This window comes from Haemorhous mexicanus, chromosome 3, assembly GCF_027477595.1.
Source record: "Haemorhous mexicanus isolate bHaeMex1 chromosome 3, bHaeMex1.pri, whole genome shotgun sequence".
In the NCBI taxonomy this organism is placed as follows: Eukaryota; Metazoa; Chordata; class Aves; order Passeriformes; family Fringillidae; genus Haemorhous; species Haemorhous mexicanus.
The window spans coordinates 82,684,676-82,705,253 of record NC_082343.1 but is presented as its reverse complement, the minus strand read 5'-3'; positions in this window follow the sequence as shown (position 1 = coordinate 82,705,253).

The window sequence follows — 20,578 nt, the reverse complement described above, 5'->3', positions numbered from 1 at the left end:
GCAGGGTCGCAAGATTTGGTTTCCCTTCCCGAAAGGAAATGAAATTTCCTTTCGGGAAGGGAAACCAAATCTTGCGATTTTAATGGGGATCAATTGGACAAGCTTTGGGGCAAGTCCCTGCACTTGTTGGGCTGTCATGCCTTTTCATGACTTTGGCTCTGGCTGAGATTTTTTTTTTCTTTTTTTTATTTTTTAATGCATCCGTGCCATGTCCCTCATATCTTCCCCACCAAGTTGTATGTACCTCCTTGGATTTTGTTTTGCTTTTACAACACCTGTCAGCATCCTTTTGGCCTTTTTTGGTGCTTTGCACTGCACCTGGCTTCTGCACAGACCACTTTCTTGTAGTCACCAAATTTTCCATTTTTCTTTTTTTTTTTTTTCAATTTTGTTTCCTTTGATCATATCTCCATTCCAGAGTGTGTGTAAGCCCTTCTTATTTGTTTTGGCCTTCAGCAGGGATCAATTCTGGCAAGGCTTGCTGTATGTTGTGCGTGTCCCTGCAGTTGTTTGCATGCCATGCCTTTTCATGGCTTTGACTTTGGCTGAGATTTTTTTTTTTTCTTTTTTTAAGTATCCATGCAATGTCGCTCATATCTTCCCCACCAAGTTGTGTCTGCCTCCTTGATTTTTGCCCTTTTTTTACAACACCTGTCAGGTTATTTTTGGCCTCTTTTGGTGCTTTGCACTGCACCTGGCTTCTGCCCAGACCACTTTCTTGTAGTCACCAAATTTCCCAACTTTCCCTTTTTTGGGGGTTTTTTGCAATTGCATTTCTTTTGATCATATCTCCTTTCCAGAGTGTTTGTAAGCCTTTCTTTGCAGGGTCGCAAGATTTGGTTTCCCTTCCCGAAAGGAAATGAAATTTCCTTTTGGGAAGGGAAACCAAATCTTGCGATTTTAATGGGGATCAATTGGACAAGCTTTGGGGCAAGTCCCTGCACTTGTTGGGCTGTCATGCCTTTTCATGGCTTTGGCTCTGGCTGAGATTTTTTTTTTCTTTTTTTTTATTTTTGAATGCATCAGTGCCATGTCCCTCATATCTTCCCAACCAAGTTGTATGTACCTCCTTGGATTAGGTTTTGCTTTTACAACACCTGTCAGCATCCTTTTGGCCTTTTTTGGTGCTTTGCACTGCACCTGGCTTCTGCACAGACCACTTTCTTGTAGTCACCAAATTTTCCATTTTTCTTTTTTTTTTTTTCAATTTCCTTTCCTTTTATCATATCTCCATTCCAGAGTGTGTGTAAGCCCTTCTTATTTGTTTTGGCCTTCAGCAGGGATCAATTCTGGCAAGGCTTGGTGTATGTTGTGGGTGTCACTGCAGTTGTTTGCATGCCATGCCTTTTCATGGCTTTGACTTTGGCTGAGATTTTTTTTTTTCTTTTTTTAAGTATCCATGCAATGTTGCTCATATCTTCCCCACCAAGTTGTGTCTGCCTCCTTGATTTTTGCCCTTTTTTTACAACACCTGTCAGGTTATTTTTGGCCTCATTTGGTGCTTTGCACTGCACCTGGCTTCTGCCCAGACCACTTTCTTGTAGTCACCAAATTTTCCATTTTTCTTTTTTTTTTTTTTTTCAATTTTGTTTCCTTTGATCATATCTCCATTCCAGAGTGTGTGTAAGCCCTTCTTATTTGTTTTGGCCTTCAGCAGGGATCAATTCTGGCAAGGCTTGCTGTATGTTGTGCGTGTCCTTCAGTTGTTTGCATGCCATGCCTTTTCATGGCTTTGACTTTGGCTGAGATTTTTTTTTTTTCTTTTTTTAAGTATCCATGCAATGTCGCTCATATCTTCCCCACCAAGTTGTGTCTGCCTCCATGATTTTTGCCCTTTTTTTACAACACCTGTCAGGTTATTTTTGGCCTCTTTTGGTGCTTTGCACTGCACCTGGCTTCTGCCCAGACCACTTTCTTGTAGTCACCAAATTTCCCAACTTTCCCTTTTTTGGGGGTTTTTTGCAATTGCATTTCTTTTGATCATATCTCCTTTCCAGAGTGTTTGTAAGCCTTTCTTTGCAGGGTCGCAAGATTTGGTTTCCCTTCCCGAAAGGAAATGAAATTTCCTTTCGGGAAGGGAAACCAAATCTTGCGATTTTAATGGGGATCAATTGGACAGGCTTTGGGGCAAGTCCCTGCACTTGTTGGGCTGTCATGCCTTTTCATGGCTTTGGCTCTGGCTGAGATTTTTTTTTTCTTTTTTTTTATTTTTGAATGCATCAGTGCCATGTCCCTCATATCTTCCCCACCAAGTTGTATGTACCTCCTTGGATTTTGTTTTGCTTTTACAACACCTGTCAGCATCCTTTTGGCCTTTTTTGGTGCTTTGCACTGCACCTGGCTTCTGCACAGACCACTTTCTTGTAGTCACCAAATTTTCTATTTTTCTTTTTTTTTTTTTTCAATTTTGTTTCCTTTGATCTTATCTCAATTCCAGAGTGTGTGTAAGCCCTTCTTATTTGTTTTGGCCTTCAGCAGGGATCAATTCTGGCAAGGCTTGCTGTATGTTGTGCGTGTCCTTGCAGTTGTTTGCATGCCATGCCTTTTCATGGCTTTGGCTCTGGCTAAGATTTTTTTTTTTCTTTTTTTAAGTATCCATGCAATGTTGCTCATATCTTCCCCACCAAGTTGTGTCTGCCTCCTTGATTTTTGCCCTTTTTTTACAACACCTGTCAGGTTATTTTTGGCCTCTTTTGGTGCTTTGCACTGCACCTGGCTTCTGCCCAGACTACTTTCTTGTAGTCACCAAATTTTCCATTTTTCTTTTTTTTTTTTTTCAATTTTGTTTCCTTTGATCATATCTCCATTCCAGAGTGTGTGTAAGCCATTCTTATTTGCTTTGGCCTTCAGCAGGGATCAATTCTGGCAAGGCTTGCTGTATGTTGTGCGTGTCCTTGCAGTTGTTTGCATGCCATGCCTTTTCATGGCTTTGGCTCTGGCTGAGATTTTTTTTTTTTCTTTTTTTAAGTATCCATGCAATGTTGCTCATATCTTCCCCACCAAGTTGTGTCTGCCTCCTTGATTTTTGCCCTTTTTTTACAACACCTGTCAGACTATTTTTGGCCTCTTTTGGTGCTTTGCACTGCACCTGGCTTCTGCCCAGACCACTTTCTTGTAGTCACCAAATTTCCCAATTTTCCCTTTTTTGGGGGTTTTTTGCAATTGCATTTCTTTTGATCATATCTCCTTTCCAGAGTGTTTGTAAGCCTTTCTTTGCAGGGTCGCAAGATTTGGTTTCCCTTCCCGAAAGGAAATGAAATTTCCTTTCGGGAAGGGAAACCAAATCTTGCGATTTTAATGGGGATCAATTGGACAAGCTTTGGGGCAAGTCCCTGCACTTGTTGGGCTGTCATGCCTTTTCATGGCTTTGGCTCTGGCTGAGATTTTTTTTTTCTTTTTTTTTATTTTTGAATGCATCCGTGCCATGTCCCTCATATCTTCCCCACCAAGTTGTATGTACCTCCTTGGATTTTGTTTTGCTTTTACAACACCTGTCAGCATCCTTTTGGCCTTTTTTGGTGCTTTGCACTGCACCTGGCTTCTGCACAGACCACTTTCTTGTAGTCACCAAATTTTCCATTTTTCTTTTTTTTTTTTTTCAATTTTGTTTCCTTTGATCTTATCTCCATTCCAGAGTGTGTGTAAGCCCTTCTTATTTGTTTTGGCCTTCAGCAGGGATCAATTCTGGCAAGGCTTGCTGTATGTTGTGCGTGTCCTTGCAGTTGTTTGCATGCCATGCCTTTTCATGGCTTTGACATTGGCTGAGATTTTTTTTTTTCTTTTTTTAAGTATCCATGCAATGTTGCTCATATCTTCCCCACCAAGTTGTGTCTGCCTCCTTGATTTTTGCCCTTTTTTTACAACACCTGTCAGCATCCTTTTGGCCTTTTTTGGTGCTTTGCACTGCACCTGGCTTCTGCCCAGACCACTTTCTTGTAGTCACCAAATTTTCAATTTTTCTTTTTTTTTTTTTTCAATTTTGTTTCCTTTGATCATATCTCCATTCCAGAGTGTGTGTAAGCCCTTCTTATTTGTTTTGGCCTTCAGCAGGGATCAATTCTGGCAAGGCTTGCTGTATGTTGTGGGTGTCACTGCAGTTGTTTGCATGCCATGCCTTTTCATGGCTTTGACTTTGGCTGAGATTTTTTTTTTTCTTTTTTTAAGTATCCATGCAATGTTGCTCATATCTTCCCCACCAAGTTGTGTCTGCCTCCTTGATTTTTGCCCTTTTTTTACAACACCTCTCAGGTTATTTTTGGCCTCTTTTGGTGCTTTGCACTGCACCTGGCTTCTGCCCAGACCACTTTCTTGTAGTCACCAAATTTCCCAATTTTCCCTTTTTTGGGGGTTTTTTGCAATTGCATTTCTTTTGATCATATCTCCTTTCCAGAGTGTTTGTAAGCCTTTCTTTGCAGGGTCGCAAGATTTGGTTTCCCTTCCCGAAAGGAAATGAAATTTCCTTTCGGGAAGGGAAACCAAATCTTGCGATTTTAATGGGGATCAATTGGACAAGCTTTGGGGCAAGTCCCTGCACTTGTTGGGCTGTCATGCCTTTTCATGGCTTTGGCTCTGGCGGAGATTTTTTTTTTCTTTTTTTTATTTTTGAATGCATCCGTGCCATGTCCCTCATATCTTCCCCACCAAGTTGTATGTACCTCCTTGGATTTTGTTTTGCTTTTACAACACCTGTCAGCATCCTTTTGGCCTTTTTTGGTGCTTTGCACTGCACCTGGCTTCTGCCCAGACCACTTTCTTGTAGTCACCAAATTTTCCATTTTTCTTTTTTTTTTTTTTCAATTTTGTTTCCTTTGATCATATCTCCATTCCCGAGTGTGTGTAAGCCATTCTTATTTGTTTTGGCCTTCAGCAGGGATCAATTCTGGCAAGGCTTGCTGTATGTTGTGCGTGTCCTTGCAGTTGTTTGCATGCCATGCCTTTTCATGGCTTTGGCTCTGGCTGAGATTTTTTTTTTTTCTTTTTTTAAGTATCCATGCAATGTTGCTCATATCTTCCCCACCAAGTTGTGTCTGCCTCCTTGATTTTTGCCCTTTTTTTACAACACCTGTCAGACTATTTTTGGCCTCTTTTGGTGCTTTGCACTGCACCTGGCTTCTGCCCAGACCACTTTCTTGTAGTCACCAAATTTCCCAATTTTCCCTTTTTTGGGGGTTTTTTGCAATTGCATTTCTTTTGATCATATCTCCTTTCCAGAGTGTTTGTAAGCCTTTCTTTGCAGGGTCGCAAGATTTGGTTTCCCTTCCCGAAAGGAAATGAAATTTCCTTTCGGGAAGGGAAACCAAATCTTGCGATTTTAATGGGGATCAATTGGACAAGCTTTGGGGCAAGTCCCTGCACTTGTTGGGCTGTCATGCCTTTTCATGGCTTTGGCTCTGGCTGAGATTTTTTTTTTCTTTTTTTTTATTTTTGAATGCATCCGTGCCATGTCCCTCATATCTTCCCCACCAAGTTGTATGTACCTCCTTGGATTTTGTTTTGCTTTTACAACACCTGTCAGCATCCTTTTGGCCTTTTTTGGTGCTTTGCACTGCACCTGGCTTCTGCACAGACCACTTTCTTGTAGTCACCAAATTTTCCATTTTTCTTTTTTTTTTTTTTCAATTTTGTTTCCTTTGATCTTATCTCCATTCCAGAGTGTGTGTAAGCCCTTCTTATTTGTTTTGGCCTTCAGCAGGGATCAATTCTGGCAAGGCTTGGTGTATGTTGTGCGTGTCCTTGCAGTTGTTTGCATGCCATGCCTTTTCATGGCTTTGACATTGGCTGAGATTTTTTTTTTTCTTTTTTTAAGTATCCATGCAATGTTGCTCATATCTTCCCCACCAAGTTGTGTCTGCCTCCTTGATTTTTGCCCTTTTTTTACAACACCTGTCAGCATCCTTTTGGCCTTTTTTGGTGCTTTGCACTGCACCTGGCTTCTGCCCAGACCACTTTCTTGTAGTCACCAAATTTTCAATTTTTCTTTTTTTTTTTTTTCAATTTTGTTTCCTTTGATCATATCTCCATTCCAGAGTGTGTGTAAGCCCTTCTTATTTGTTTTGGCCTTCAGCAGGGATCAATTCTGGCAAGGCTTGCTGTATGTTGTGGGTGTCACTGCAGTTGTTTGCATGCCATGCCTTTTCATGGCTTTGACTTTGGCTGAGATTTTTTTTTTTCTTTTTTTAAGTATCCATGCAATGTTGCTCATATCTTCCCCACCAAGTTGTGTCTGCCTCCTTGATTTTTGCCCTTTTTTTACAACACCTCTCAGGTTATTTTTGGCCTCTTTTGGTGCTTTGCACTGCACCGGGCTTCTGCCCAGACCACTTTCTTGTAGTCACCAAATTTCCCAATTTTCCCTTTTTTGGGGGTTTTTTGCAATTGCATTTCTTTTGATCATATCTCCTTTCCAGAGTGTTTGTAAGCCTTTCTTTGCAGGGTCGCAAGATTTGGTTTCCCTTCCCGAAAGGAAATGAAATTTCCTTTCGGGAAGGGAAACCAAATCTTGCGATTTTAATGGGGATCAATTGGACAAGCTTTGGGGCAAGTCCCTGCACTTGTTGGGCTGTCATGCCTTTTCATGGCTTTGGCTCTGGCGGAGATTTTTTTTTTCTTTTTTTTATTTTTGAATGCATCCGTGCCATGTCCCTCATATCTTCCCCACCAAGTTGTATGTACCTCCTTGGATTTTGTTTTGCTTTTACAACACCTGTCAGCATCCTTTTGGCCTTTTTTGGTGCTTTGCACTGCACCTGGCTTCTGCACAGACCACTTTCTTGTAGTCACCAAATTTTCCATTTTTCTTTTTTTTTTTTTTCAATTTTGTTTCCTTTGATCATATCTCCATTCCCGAGTGTGTGTAAGCCCTTCTTATTTGTTTTGGCCTTCAGCAGGGATCAATTCTGGCAAGGCTTGGTGTATGTTGTGCGTGTCCTTGCAGTTGTTTGCATGCCATGCCTTTTCATGGCTTTGGCTCTGGCTGAGATTTTTTTTTTTTCTTTTTTTAAGTATCCATGCAATGTTGCTCATATCTTCCCCACCAAGTTGTGTCTGCCTCCTTGATTTTTGCCCTTTTTTTACAACACCTGTCAGGTTATTTTTGGCCTCTTTTGGTGCTTTGCACTGCACCTGGCTTCTGCCCAGACCACTTTCTTGTAGTCACCAAATTTCCCAATTTTCCCTTTTTTGGGGGTTTTTTGCAATTGCATTTCTTTTGATCATATCTCCTTTCCAGAGTGTTTGTAAGCCTTTCTTTGCAGGGTCGCAAGATTTGGTTTCCCTTCCCGAAAGGAAATTTCATTTCCTTTCGGGAAGGGAAACCAAATCTTGCGATTTTAATGGGGATCAATTGGACAAGCTTTGGGGCAAGTCCCTGCACTTGTTGGGCTGTCATGCCTTTTCATGGCTTTGGCTCTGGCTGAGATTTTTTTTTTCTTTTTTTTATTTTTGAATGCATCCGTGCCATGTCCCTCATATCTTCCCCACCAAGTTGTATGTACCTCCTTGGATTTTGTTTTGCTTTTACAACACCTGTCAGCATCCTTTTGGCCTTTTTTGGTGCTTTGCACTGCACCTGGCTTCTGCACAGACCACTTTCTTGTAGTCACCAAATTTTCTATTTTTCTTTTTTTTTTTTTTCAATTTTGTTTCCTTTGATCTTATCTCAATTCCAGAGTGTGTGTAAGCCCTTCTTATTTGTTTTGGCCTTCAGCAGGGATCAATTCTGGCAAGGCTTGCTGTATGTTGTGCGTGTCCTTGCAGTTGTTTGCATGCCATGCCTTTTCATGGCTTTGGCTCTGGCTAAGATTTTTTTTTTTCTTTTTTTAAGTATCCATGCAATGTTGCTCATATCTTCCCCACCAAGTTGTGTCTGCCTCCTTGATTTTTGCCCTTTTTTTACAACACCTGTCAGGTTATTTTTGGCCTCTTTTGGTGCTTTGCACTGCACCTGGCTTCTGCCCAGACTACTTTCTTGTAGTCACCAAATTTTCCATTTTTCTTTTTTTTTTTTTTCAATTTTGTTTCCTTTGATCATATCTCCATTCCAGAGTGTGTGTAAGCCATTCTTATTTGCTTTGGCCTTCAGCAGGGATCAATTCTGGCAAGGCTTGCTGTATGTTGTGCGTGTCCTTGCAGTTGTTTGCATGCCATGCCTTTTCATGGCTTTGGCTCTGGCTGAGATTTTTTTTTTTTCTTTTTTTAAGTATCCATGCAATGTTGCTCATATCTTCCCCACCAAGTTGTGTCTGCCTCCTTGATTTTTGCCCTTTTTTTACAACACCTGTCAGACTATTTTTGGCCTCTTTTGGTGCTTTGCACTGCACCTGGCTTCTGCCCAGACCACTTTCTTGTAGTCACCAAATTTCCCAATTTTCCCTTTTTTGGGGGTTTTTTGCAATTGCATTTCTTTTGATCATATCTCCTTTCCAGAGTGTTTGTAAGCCTTTCTTTGCAGGGTCGCAAGATTTGGTTTCCCTTCCCGAAAGGAAATGAAATTTCCTTTCGGGAAGGGAAACCAAATCTTGCGATTTTAATGGGGATCAATTGGACAAGCTTTGGGGCAAGTCCCTGCACTTGTTGGGCTGTCATGCCTTTTCATGGCTTTGGCTCTGGCTGAGATTTTTTTTTTCTTTTTTTTTATTTTTGAATGCATCCGTGCCATGTCCCTCATATCTTCCCCACCAAGTTGTATGTACCTCCTTGGATTTTGTTTTGCTTTTACAACACCTGTCAGCATCCTTTTGGCCTTTTTTGGTGCTTTGCACTGCACCTGGCTTCTGCACAGACCACTTTCTTGTAGTCACCAAATTTTCCATTTTTCTTTTTTTTTTTTTCAATTTTGTTTCCTTTGATCTTATCTCCATTCCAGAGTGTGTGTAAGCCCTTCTTATTTGTTTTGGCCTTCAGCAGGGATCAATTCTGGCAAGGCTTGGTGTATGTTGTGCGTGTCCTTGCAGTTGTTTGCATGCCATGCCTTTTCATGGCTTTGACATTGGCTGAGATTTTTTTTTTTCTTTTTTTAAGTATCCATGCAATGTTGCTCATATCTTCCCCACCAAGTTGTGTCTGCCTCCTTGATTTTTGCCCTTTTTTTACAACACCTGTCAGCATCCTTTTGGCCTTTTTTGGTGCTTTGCACTGCACCTGGCTTCTGCCCAGACCACTTTCTTGTAGTCACCAAATTTTCAATTTTTCTTTTTTTTTTTTTTCAATTTTGTTTCCTTTGATCATATCTCCATTCCAGAGTGTGTGTAAGCCCTTCTTATTTGTTTTGGCCTTCAGCAGGGATCAATTCTGGCAAGGCTTGCTGTATGTTGTGCATGTCCTTCAGTTGTTTGCATGCCATGCCTTTTCATGGCTTTGGCTCTGGCTGAGATTTTTTTTTTCTTTTTTTTATTTTTGAATGCATCCGTGCCATGTCCCTCATATCTTCCCCACCAAGTTGTATGTACCTCCTTGGATTTTGTTTTGCTTTTACAACACCTGTCAGCATCCTTTTGGCCTTTTTTGGTGCTTTGCACTGCACCTGGCTTCTGCACAGACCACTTTCTTGTAGTCACCAAATTTTCCATTTTTCTTTTTTTTTTTTTTTCAATTTTGTTTCCTTTGATCATATCTCCATTCCAGAGTGTGTGTAAGACCTTCTTATTTGTTTTGGCCTTCAGCAGGGATCAATTCTGGCAAGGCTTGGTGTATGTTGTGCGTGTCCTTGCAGTTGTTTGCATGCCATGCCTTTTCATGGCTTTGGCTCTGGCTGAGATTTTTTTTTTTTCTTTTTTTAAGTATCCATGCAATGTTGCTCATATCTTCCCCACCAAGTTGTGTCTGCCTCCTTGATTTTTGCCCTTTTTTTACAACACCTGTCAGGTTATTTTTGGCCTCATTTGGTGCTTTGCACTGCACCTGGCTTCTGCCCAGACCACTTTCTTGTAGTCACCAAATTTTCCATTTTTCTTTTTTTTTTTTTTTTCAATTTTGTTTCCTTTGATCATATCTCCATTCCAGAGTGTGTGTAAGCCCTTCTTATTTGTTTTGGCCTTCAGCAGGGATCAATTCTGGCAAGGCTTGCTGTATGTTGTGCGTGTCCTTCAGTTGTTTGCATGCCATGCCTTTTCATGGCTTTGACTTTGGCTGAGATTTTTTTTTTTTCTTTTTTTAAGTATCCATGCAATGTCGCTCATATCTTCCCCACCAAGTTGTGTCTGCCTCCTTGATTTTTGCCCTTTTTTTACAACACCTGTCAGGTTATTTTTGGCCTCTTTTGGTGCTTTGCACTGCACCTGGCTTCTGCCCAGACCACTTTCTTGTAGTCACCAAATTTCCCAACTTTCCCTTTTTTGGGGGTTTTTTGCAATTGCATTTCTTTTGATCATATCTCCTTTCCAGAGTGTTTGTAAGCCTTTCTTTGCAGGGTCGCAAGATTTGGTTTCCCTTCCCGAAAGGAAATTTCATTTCCTTTCGGGAAGGGAAACCAAATCTTGCGATTTTAATGGGGATCAATTGGACAAGCTTTGGGGCAAGTCCCGGCACTTGTTGGGCTGTCATGCCTTTTCATGGCTTTGGCTCTGGCTGAGATTTTTTTTTTCTTTTTTTTATTTTTGAATGCATCCGTGGCATGTCCCTCATATCTTCCCCACCAAGTTGTATGTACCTCCTTTGATTTTGTTTTGCTTTTACAACACCTGTCAGCATCCTTTTGGCCTTTTTTGGTGCTTTGCACTGCACCTGGCTTCTGCCCAGACCACTTTCTTGTAGTCACCAAATTTCCCATTTTTCTTTTTTTTTTTTTTCAATTTTGTTTCCTTTGATCATATCTCCATTCCAGAGTGTGTGTAAGCCCTTCTTATTTGTTTTGGCCTTCAGCAGGGATCAATTCTGGCAAGGATTGGTGTATGTTGTGCGTGTCCTTGCAGTTGTTTGCATGCCATGCCTTTTCATGGCTTTGACTTTGGCTGAGATTTTTTTTTTTCTTTTTTTAAGTATCCATGCAATGTCGCTCATATCTTCCCCACCAAGTTGTGTCTGCCTCCTTGATTTTTGCCCTTTTTTTACAACACCTGTCAGGTTATTTTTGGCCTCTTTTGGTGCTTTGCACTGCACCTGGCTTCTGCCCAGACCACTTTCTTGTAGTCACCAAATTTCCCAATTTTCCCTTTTTTGGGGGTTTTTTGCAATTGCATTTCTTTTGATCATATCTCCTTTCCAGAGTGTTTGTAAGCCTTTCTTTGCAGGGTCGCAAGATTTGGTTTCCCTTCCCGAAAGGAAATGAAATTTCCTTTCGGGAAGGGAAACCAAATCTTGCGATTTTAATGGGGATCAATTGGACAAGCTTTGGGGCAAGTCCCTGCACTTGTTGGGCTGTCATGCCTTTTCATGGCTTTGGCTCTGGCTGAGATTTTTTTTTTCTTTTTTTTATTTTTGAATGCATCCGTGCCATGTCCCTCATATCTTCCCCACCAAGTTGTATGTACCTCCTTGGATTTTGTTTTGCTTTTACAACACCTGTCAGCATCCTTTTGGCCTTTTTTGGTGCTTTGCACTGCACCTGGCTTCTGCCCAGACCACTTTCTTGTAGTCACCAAATTTTCCATTTTTCTTTTTTTTTTTTTTCAATTTTGTTTCCTTTGATCATATCTCCATTCCCGAGTGTGTGTAAGCCATTCTTATTTGTTTTGGCCTTCAGCAGGGATCAATTCTGGCAAGGCTTGCTGTATGTTGTGCGTGTCCTTGCAGTTGTTTGCATGCCATGCCTTTTCATGGCTTTGGCTCTGGCTGAGATTTTTTTTTTTTCTTTTTTTAAGTATCCATGCAATGTTGCTCATATCTTCCCCACCAAGTTGTGTCTGCCTCCTTGATTTTTGCCCTTTTTTTACAACACCTGTCAGGTTATTTTTGGCCTCTTTTGGTGCTTTGCACTGCACCTGGCTTCTGCCCAGACCACTTTCTTGTAGTCACCAAATTTCCCAATTTTCCCTTTTTTGGGGGTTTTTTGCAATTGCATTTCTTTTGATCATATCTCCTTTCCAGAGTGTTTGTAAGCCTTTCTTTGCAGGGTCGCAAGATTTGGTTTCCCTTCCCGAAAGGAAATGAAATTTCCTTTCGGGAAGGGAAACCAAATCTTGCGATTTTAATGGGGATCAATTGGACAAGCTTTGGGGCAAGTCCCTGCACTTGTTGGGCTGTCATGCCTTTTCATGGCTTTGGCTCTGGCTGAGATTTTTTTTTTCTTTTTTTTATTTTTGAATGCATCCGTGCCATGTCCCTCATATCTTCCCCACCAAGTTGTATGTACCTCCTTGGATTTTGTTTTGCTTTTACAACACCTGTCAGCATCCTTTTGGCCTTTTTTGGTGCTTTGCACTGCACCTGGCTTCTGCACAGACCACTTTCTTGTAGTCACCAAATTTTCCATTTTTCTTTTTTTTTTTTTTTCAATTTTGTTTCCTTTGATCATATCTCCATTCCAGAGTGTGTGTAAGCCCTTCTTATTTGTTTTGGCCTTCAGCAGGGATCAATTCTGGCAAGGCTTGCTGTATGTTGTGCGTGTCCTTCAGTTGTTTGCATGCCATGCCTTTTCATGGCTTTGGCTCTGGCTGAGATTTTTTTTTTTTCTTTTTTTAAGTATCCATGCAATGTTGCTCATATCTTCCCCACCAAGTTGTGTCTGCCTCCTTGATTTTTGCCCTTTTTTTACAACACCTGTCAGGTTATTTTTGGCCTCTTTTGGTGCTTTGCACTGCACCTGGCTTCTGCCCAGACCACTTTCTTGTAGTCACCAAATTTTCCATTTTTCTTTTTTTTTTTTTTTTCAATTTTGTTTCCTTTGATCATATCTCCATTCCAGAGTGTGTGTAAGCCCTTCTTATTTGTTTTGGCCTTCAGCAGGGATCAATTCTGGCAAGGCTTGCTGTATGTTGTGCGTGTCCTTCAGTTGTTTGCATGCCATGCCTTTTCATGGCTTTGACTTTGGCTGAGATTTTTTTTTTTTCTTTTTTTAAGTATCCATGCAATGTCGCTCATATCTTCCCCACCAAGTTGTGTCTGCCTCCTTGATTTTTGCCCTTTTTTTACAACACCTCTCAGGTTATTTTTGGCCTCTTTTGGGTCTTTGCACTGCACCTGGCTTCTGCCCAGACCACTTTCTTGTAGTCACCAAATTTCCCAATTTTCCCTTTTTTGGGGGTTTTTTGCAATTGCATTTCTTTTGATCATATCTCCTTTCCAGAGTGTTTGTAAGCCTTTCTTTGCAGGGTCGCAAGATTTGGTTTCCCTTCCCGAAAGGAAATTTCATTTCCTTTCGGGAAGGGAAACCAAATCTTGCGATTTTAATGGGGATCAATTGGACAAGCTTTGGGGCAAGTCCCTGCACTTGTTGGGCTGTCATGCCTTTTCATGGCTTTGGCTCTGGCTGAGATTTTTTTTTTCTTTTTTTTATTTTTGAATGCATCCGTGCCATGTCCCTCATATCTTCCCCACCAAGTTGTATGTACCTCCTTGGATTTTGTTTTGCTTTTACAACACCTGTCAGCATCCTTTTGGCCTCTTTTGGTGCTTTGCACTGCACCTGGCTTCTGCCCAGACCACTTTCTTGTAGTCACCAAATTTTCCATTTTTCTTTTTTTTTTTTTTTCAATTTTGTTTCCTTTGATCATATCTCCATTCCAGAGTGTGTGTAAGCCATTCTTATTTGTTTTGGCCTTCAGCAGGGATCAATTCTGGCAAGGCTTGCTGTATGTTGTGCATGTCCTTGCAGTTGTTTGCATGCCATGCCTTTTCATGGCTTTGGCTCTGGCTGAGATTTTTTTTTTTTCTTTTTTTAAGTATCCATGCAATGTTGCTCATATCTTCCCCACCAAGTTGTGTCTGCCTCCATGATTTTTGCCCTTTTTTTACAACACCTGTCAGGTTATTTTTGGCCTCTTTTGGTGCTTTGCACTGCACCTGGCTTCTGCCCAGACCACTTTCTTGTAGTCACCAAATTTCCCAACTTTCCCTTTTTTGGGGGTTTTTTGCAATTGCATTTCTTTTGATCATATCTCCTTTCCAGAGTGTTTGTAAGCCTTTCTTTGCAGGGTCGCAAGATTTGGTTTCCCTTCCCGAAAGGAAATGAAATTTCCTTTCGGGAAGGGAAACCAAATCTTGCGATTTTAATGGGGATCAATTGGACAGGCTTTGGGGCAAGTCCCTGCACTTGTTGGGCTGTCATGCCTTTTCATGGCTTTGGCTCTGGCTGAGATTTTTTTTTTCTTTTTTTTTATTTTTGAATGCATCAGTGCCATGTCCCTCATATCTTCCCCACCAAGTTGTATGTACCTCCTTGGATTTTGTTTTGCTTTTACAACACCTGTCAGCATCCTTTTGGCCTTTTTTGGTGCTTTGCACTGCACCTGGCTTCTGCACAGACCACTTTCTTGTAGTCACCAAATTTTCTATTTTTCTTTTTTTTTTTTTTCAATTTTGTTTCCTTTGATCTTATCTCAATTCCAGAGTGTGTGTAAGCCCTTCTTATTTGTTTTGGCCTTCAGCAGGGATCAATTCTGGCAAGGCTTGCTGTATGTTGTGCGTGTCCTTGCAGTTGTTTGCATGCCATGCCTTTTCATGGCTTTGGCTCTGGCTAAGATTTTTTTTTTTCTTTTTTTAAGTATCCATGCAATGTTGCTCATATCTTCCCCACCAAGTTGTGTCTGCCTCCTTGATTTTTGCCCTTTTTTTACAACACCTGTCAGGTTATTTTTGGCCTCTTTTGGTGCTTTGCACTGCACCTGGCTTCTGCCCAGACTACTTTCTTGTAGTCACCAAATTTTCCATTTTTCTTTTTTTTTTTTTTCAATTTTGTTTCCTTTGATCATATCTCCATTCCAGAGTGTGTGTAAGCCATTCTTATTTGCTTTGGCCTTCAGCAGGGATCAATTCTGGCAAGGCTTGCTGTATGTTGTGCGTGTCCTTGCAGTTGTTTGCATGCCATGCCTTTTCATGGCTTTGGCTCTGGCTGAGATTTTTTTTTTTTCTTTTTTTAAGTATCCATGCAATGTTGCTCATATCTTCCCCACCAAGTTGTGTCTGCCTCCTTGATTTTTGCCCTTTTTTTACAACACCTGTCAGACTATTTTTGGCCTCTTTTGGTGCTTTGCACTGCACCTGGCTTCTGCCCAGACCACTTTCTTGTAGTCACCAAATTTCCCAATTTTCCCTTTTTTGGGGGTTTTTTGCAATTGCATTTCTTTTGATCATATCTCCTTTCCAGAGTGTTTGTAAGCCTTTCTTTGCAGGGTCGCAAGATTTGGTTTCCCTTCCCGAAAGGAAATTTCATTTCCTTTCGGGAAGGGAAACCAAATCTTGCGATTTTAATGGGGATCAATTGGACAAGCTTTGGGGCAAGTCCCTGCACTTGTTGGGCTGTCATGCCTTTTCATGGCTTTGGCTCTGGCTGAGATTTTTTTTTTCTTTTTTTTTATTTTTGAATGCATCCGTGCCATGTCCCTCATATCTTCCCCACCAAGTTGTATGTACCTCCTTGGATTTTGTTTTGCTTTTACAACACCTGTCAGCATCCTTTTGGCCTTTTTTGGTGCTTTGCACTGCACCTGGCTTCTGCACAGACCACTTTCTTGTAGTCACCAAATTTTCCATTTTTCTTTTTTTTTTTTTTCAATTTTGTTTCCTTTGATCTTATCTCCATTCCAGAGTGTGTGTAAGCCCTTCTTATTTGTTTTGGCCTTCAGCAGGGATCAATTCTGGCAAGGCTTGGTGTATGTTGTGCGTGTCCTTGCAGTTGTTTGCATGCCATGCCTTTTCATGGCTTTGACATTGGCTGAGATTTTTTTTTTTCTTTTTTTAAGTATCCATGCAATGTTGCTCATATCTTCCCCACCAAGTTGTGTCTGCCTCCTTGATTTTTGCCCTTTTTTTACAACACCTGTCAGCATCCTTTTGGCCTTTTTTGGTGCTTTGCACTGCACCTGGCTTCTGCCCAGACCACTTTCTTGTAGTCACCAAATTTTCAATTTTTCTTTTTTTTTTTTTTCAATTTTGTTTCCTTTGATCATATCTCCATTCCAGAGTGTGTGTAAGCCCTTCTTATTTGTTTTGGCCTTCAGCAGGGATCAATTCTGGCAAGGCTTGCTGTATGTTGTGGGTGTCACTGCAGTTGTTTGCATGCCATGCCTTTTCATGGCTTTGACTTTGGCTGAGATTTTTTTTTTTCTTTTTTTAAGTATCCATGCAATGTTGCTCATATCTTCCCCACCAAGTTGTGTCTGCCTCCTTGATTTTTGCCCTTTTTTTACAACACCTGTCAGGTTATTTTTGGCCTCTTTTGGTGCTTTGCACTGCACCTGGCTTCTGCCCAGACCACTTTCTTGTAGTCACCAAATTTCCCAATTTTCCCTTTTTTGGGGGTTTTTTGCAATTGCATTTCTTTTGATCATATCTCCTTTCCAGAGTGTTTGTAAGCCTTTCTTTGCAGGGTCGCAAGATTTGGTTTCCCTTCCCGAAAGGAAATGAAATTTCCTTTCGGGAAGGGAAACCAAATCTTGCGATTTTAATGGGGATCAATTGGACAAGCTTTGGGGCAAGTCCCTGCACTTGTTGGGCTGTCATGCCTTTTCATGGCTTTGGCTCTGGCTGAGATTTTTTTTTTCTTTTTTTTATTTTTGAATGCATCCGTGCCATGTCCCTCATATCTTCCCCACCAAGTTGTATGTACCTCCTTGGATTTTGTTTTGCTTTTACAACACCTGTCAGCATCCTTTTGGCCTTTTTTGGTGCTTTGCACTGCACCTGGCTTCTGCCCAGACCACTTTCTTGTAGTCACCAAATTTTCCATTTTTCTTTTTTTTTTTTTTCAATTTTGTTTCCTTTGATCATATCTCCATTCCCGAGTGTGTGTAAGCCATTCTTATTTGTTTTGGCCTTCAGCAGGGATCAATTCTGGCAAGGCTTGGTGTATGTTGTGCGTGTCCTTGCAGTTGTTTGCATGCCATGCCTTTTCATGGCTTTGGCTCTGGCTGAGATTTTTTTTTTTTCTTTTTTTAAGTATCCATGCAATGTTGCTCATATCTTCCCCACCAAGTTGTGTCTGCCTCCTTGATTTTTGCCCTTTTTTTACAACACCTGTCAGGTTATTTTTGGCCTCTTTTGGTGCTTTGCACTGCACCTGGCTTCTGCCCAGACCACTTTCTTGTAGTCACCAAATTTCCCAATTTTCCCTTTTTTGGGGGTTTTTTGCAATTGCATTTCTTTTGATCATATCTCCTTTCCAGAGTGTTTGTAAGCCTTTCTTTGCAGGGTCGCAAGATTTGGTTTCCCTTCCCGAAAGGAAATGAAATTTCCTTTCGGGAAGGGAAACCAAATCTTGCGATTTTAATGGGGATCAATTGGACAAGCTTTGGGGCAAGTCCCTGCACTTGTTGGGCTGTCATGCCTTTTCATGGCTTTGGCTCTGGCTGAGATTTTTTTTTTTCTTTTTTTTATTTTTGAATGCATCCGTGCCATGTCCCTCATATCTTCCCCACCAAGTTGTATGTACCTCCTTGGATTTTGTTTTGCTTTTACAACACCTGTCAGCATCCTTTTGGCCTTTTTTGGTGCTTTGCACTGCACCTGGCTTCTGCACAGACCACTTTCTTGTAGTCACCAAATTTTCCATTTTTCTTTTTTTTTTTTTTTCAATTTTGTTTCCTTTGATCATATCTCCATTCCAGAGTGTGTGTAAGACCTTCTTATTTGTTTTGGCCTTCAGCAGGGATCAATTCTGGCAAGGCTTGCTGTATGTTGTGCGTGTCCTTGCAGTTGTTTGCATGCCATGCCTTTTCATGGCTTTGGCTCTGGCTGAGATTTTTTTTTTTTCTTTTTTTAAGTATCCATGCAATGTTGCTCATATCTTCCCCACCAAGTTGTGTCTGCCTCCTTGATTTTTGCCCTTTTTTTACAACACCTGTCAGGTTATTTTTGGCCTCATTTGGTGCTTTGCACTGCACCTGGCTTCTGCCCAGACCACTTTCTTGTAGTCACCAAATTTTCCATTTTTCTTTTTTTTTTTTTTTTCAATTTTGTTTCCTTTGATCATATCTCCATTCCAGAGTGTGTGTAAGCCCTTCTTATTTGTTTTGGCCTTCAGCAGGGATCAATTCTGGCAAGGCTTGCTGTATGTTGTGCGTGTCCTTCAGTTGTTTGCATGCCATGCCTTTTCATGGCTTTGGCTCTGGCTGAGATTTTTTTTTTCTTTTTTTTATTTTTGAATGCATCCGTGCCATGTCCCTCATATCTTCCCCACCAAGTTGTATGTACCTCCTTGGATTTTGTTTTGCTTTTACAACACCTGTCAGCATCCTTTTGGCCTTTTTTGGTGCTTTGCACTGCACCTGGCTTCTGCACAGACCACTTTCTTGTAGTCACCAAATTTTCCATTTTTCTTTTTTTTTTTTTTTCAATTTTGTTATCTTTGATCATATCTCCATTCCAGAGTGTGTGTAAGACCTTCTTATTTGTTTTGGCCTTCAGCAGGGATCAATTCTGGCAAGGCTTGCTGTATGTTGTGCGTGTCCTTGCAGTTGTTTGCATGCCATGCCTTTTCATGGCTTTGGCTCTGGCTGAGATTTTTTTTTTTTCTTTTTTTAAGTATCCATGCAATGTTGCTCATATCTTCCCCACCAAGTTGTGTCTGCCTCCTTGATCTTTGCCCTTTTTTTACAACACCTGTCAGGTTATTTTTGGCCTCATTTGGTGCTTTGCACTGCACCTGGCTTCTGCCCCGACCACTTTCTTGTAGTCACCAAATTTTCCATTTTTCTTTTTTTTTTTTTTTTCAATTTTGTTTCCTTTGATCATATCTCCATTCCAGAGTGTGTGTAAGCCCTTCTTATTTGTTTTGGCCTTCAGCAGGGATCAATTCTGGCAAGGCTTGCTGTATGTTGTGCGTGTCCTTCAGTTGTTTGCATGCCATGCCTTTTCATGGCTTTGACTTTGGCTGAGATTTTTTTTTTTTCTTTTTTTAAGTATCCATGCAATGTTGCTCATATCTTCCCCACCAAGTTGTGTCTGCCTCCTTGATTTTTGCCCTTTTTTTACAACACCTCTCAGGTTATTTTTGGCCTCTTTTGGTGCTTTGCACTGCACCTGGCTTCTGCCCAGACCACTTTCTTGTAGTCACCAAATTTCCCAACTTTCCCTTTTTTGGGGGTTTTTTGCAATTGCATTTCTTTTGATCATATCTCCTTTCCAGAGTGTTTGTAAGCCTTTCTTTGCAGGGTCGCAAGATTTGGTTTCCCTTCCCGAAAGGAAATGAAATTTCCTTTCGGGAAGGGAAACCAAATCTTGCGATTTTAATGGGGATCAATTGGACAAGCTTTGGGGCAAGTCCCTGCACTTGTTGGGCTGTCATGCCTTTTCATGGCTTTGGCTCTGGCTGAGATTTTTTTTTTCTTTTTTTTATTTTTGAATGCATCCGTGCCATGTCCCTCATATCTTCCCCACCAAGTTGTATGTACCTCCTTTGATTTTGTTTTGCTTTTACAACACCTGTCAGCATCCTTTTGGCCTTTTTTGGTGCTTTGCACTGCACCTGGCTTCTGCCCAGACCACTTTCTTGTAGTCACCAAATTTCCCATTTTTCTTTTTTTTTTTTTTCAATTTTGTTTCCTTTGATCATATCTCCATTCCAGAGTGTGTGTAAGCCCTTCTTATTTGTTTTGGCCTTCAGCAGGGATCAATTCTGGCAAGGATTGGTGTATGTTGTGCGTGTCCTTGCAGTTGTTTGCATGCCATGCCTTTTCATGGCTTTGACTTTGGCTGAGATTTTTTTTTTTCTTTTTTTAAGTATCCATGCAATGTCGCTCATATCTTCCCCACCAAGTTGTGTCTGCCTCCTTGATTTTTGCCCTTTTTTTACAACACCTGTCAGGTTATTTTTGGCCTCTTTTGGTGCTTTGCACTGCACCTGGCTTCTGCCCAGACCACTTTCTTGTAGTCACCAAATTTCCCAATTTTCCCTTTTTTGGGGGTTTTTTGCAATTGCATTTCTTTTGATCATATCTCCTTTCCAGAGTGTTTGTAAGCCTTTCTTTGCAGGGTCGCAAGATTTGGTTTCCCTTCCCGAAAGGAAATGAAATTTCCTTTCGGGAAGGGAAACCAAATCTTGCGATTTTAATGGGGATCAATTGGACAAGCTTTGGGGCAAGTCCCTGCACTTGTTGGGCTGTCATGCCTTTTCATGGCTTTGGCTCTGGCTGAGATTTTTTTTTTCTTTTTTTTATTTTTGAATGCATCCGTGCCATGTCCCTCATATATTCCCAACCAAGTTGTATGTACCTCCTTGGATTTTGTTTTGCTTTTACAACACCTGTCAGCATCCTTTTGGCCTTTTTTGGTGCTTTGCACTGCACCTGGCTTCTGCACAGACCACTTTCTTGTAGTCACCAAATTTTCCATTTTTCTTTTTTTTTTTTTTCAATTTTGTTTCCTTTGATCATATCTCCATTCCAGAGTGTGTGTAAGCCCTTCTTATTTGTTTTGGCCTTCAGCAGGGATCAATTCTGGCAAGGCTTGCTGTATGTTGTGCGTGTCCTTCAGTTGTTTGCATGCCATG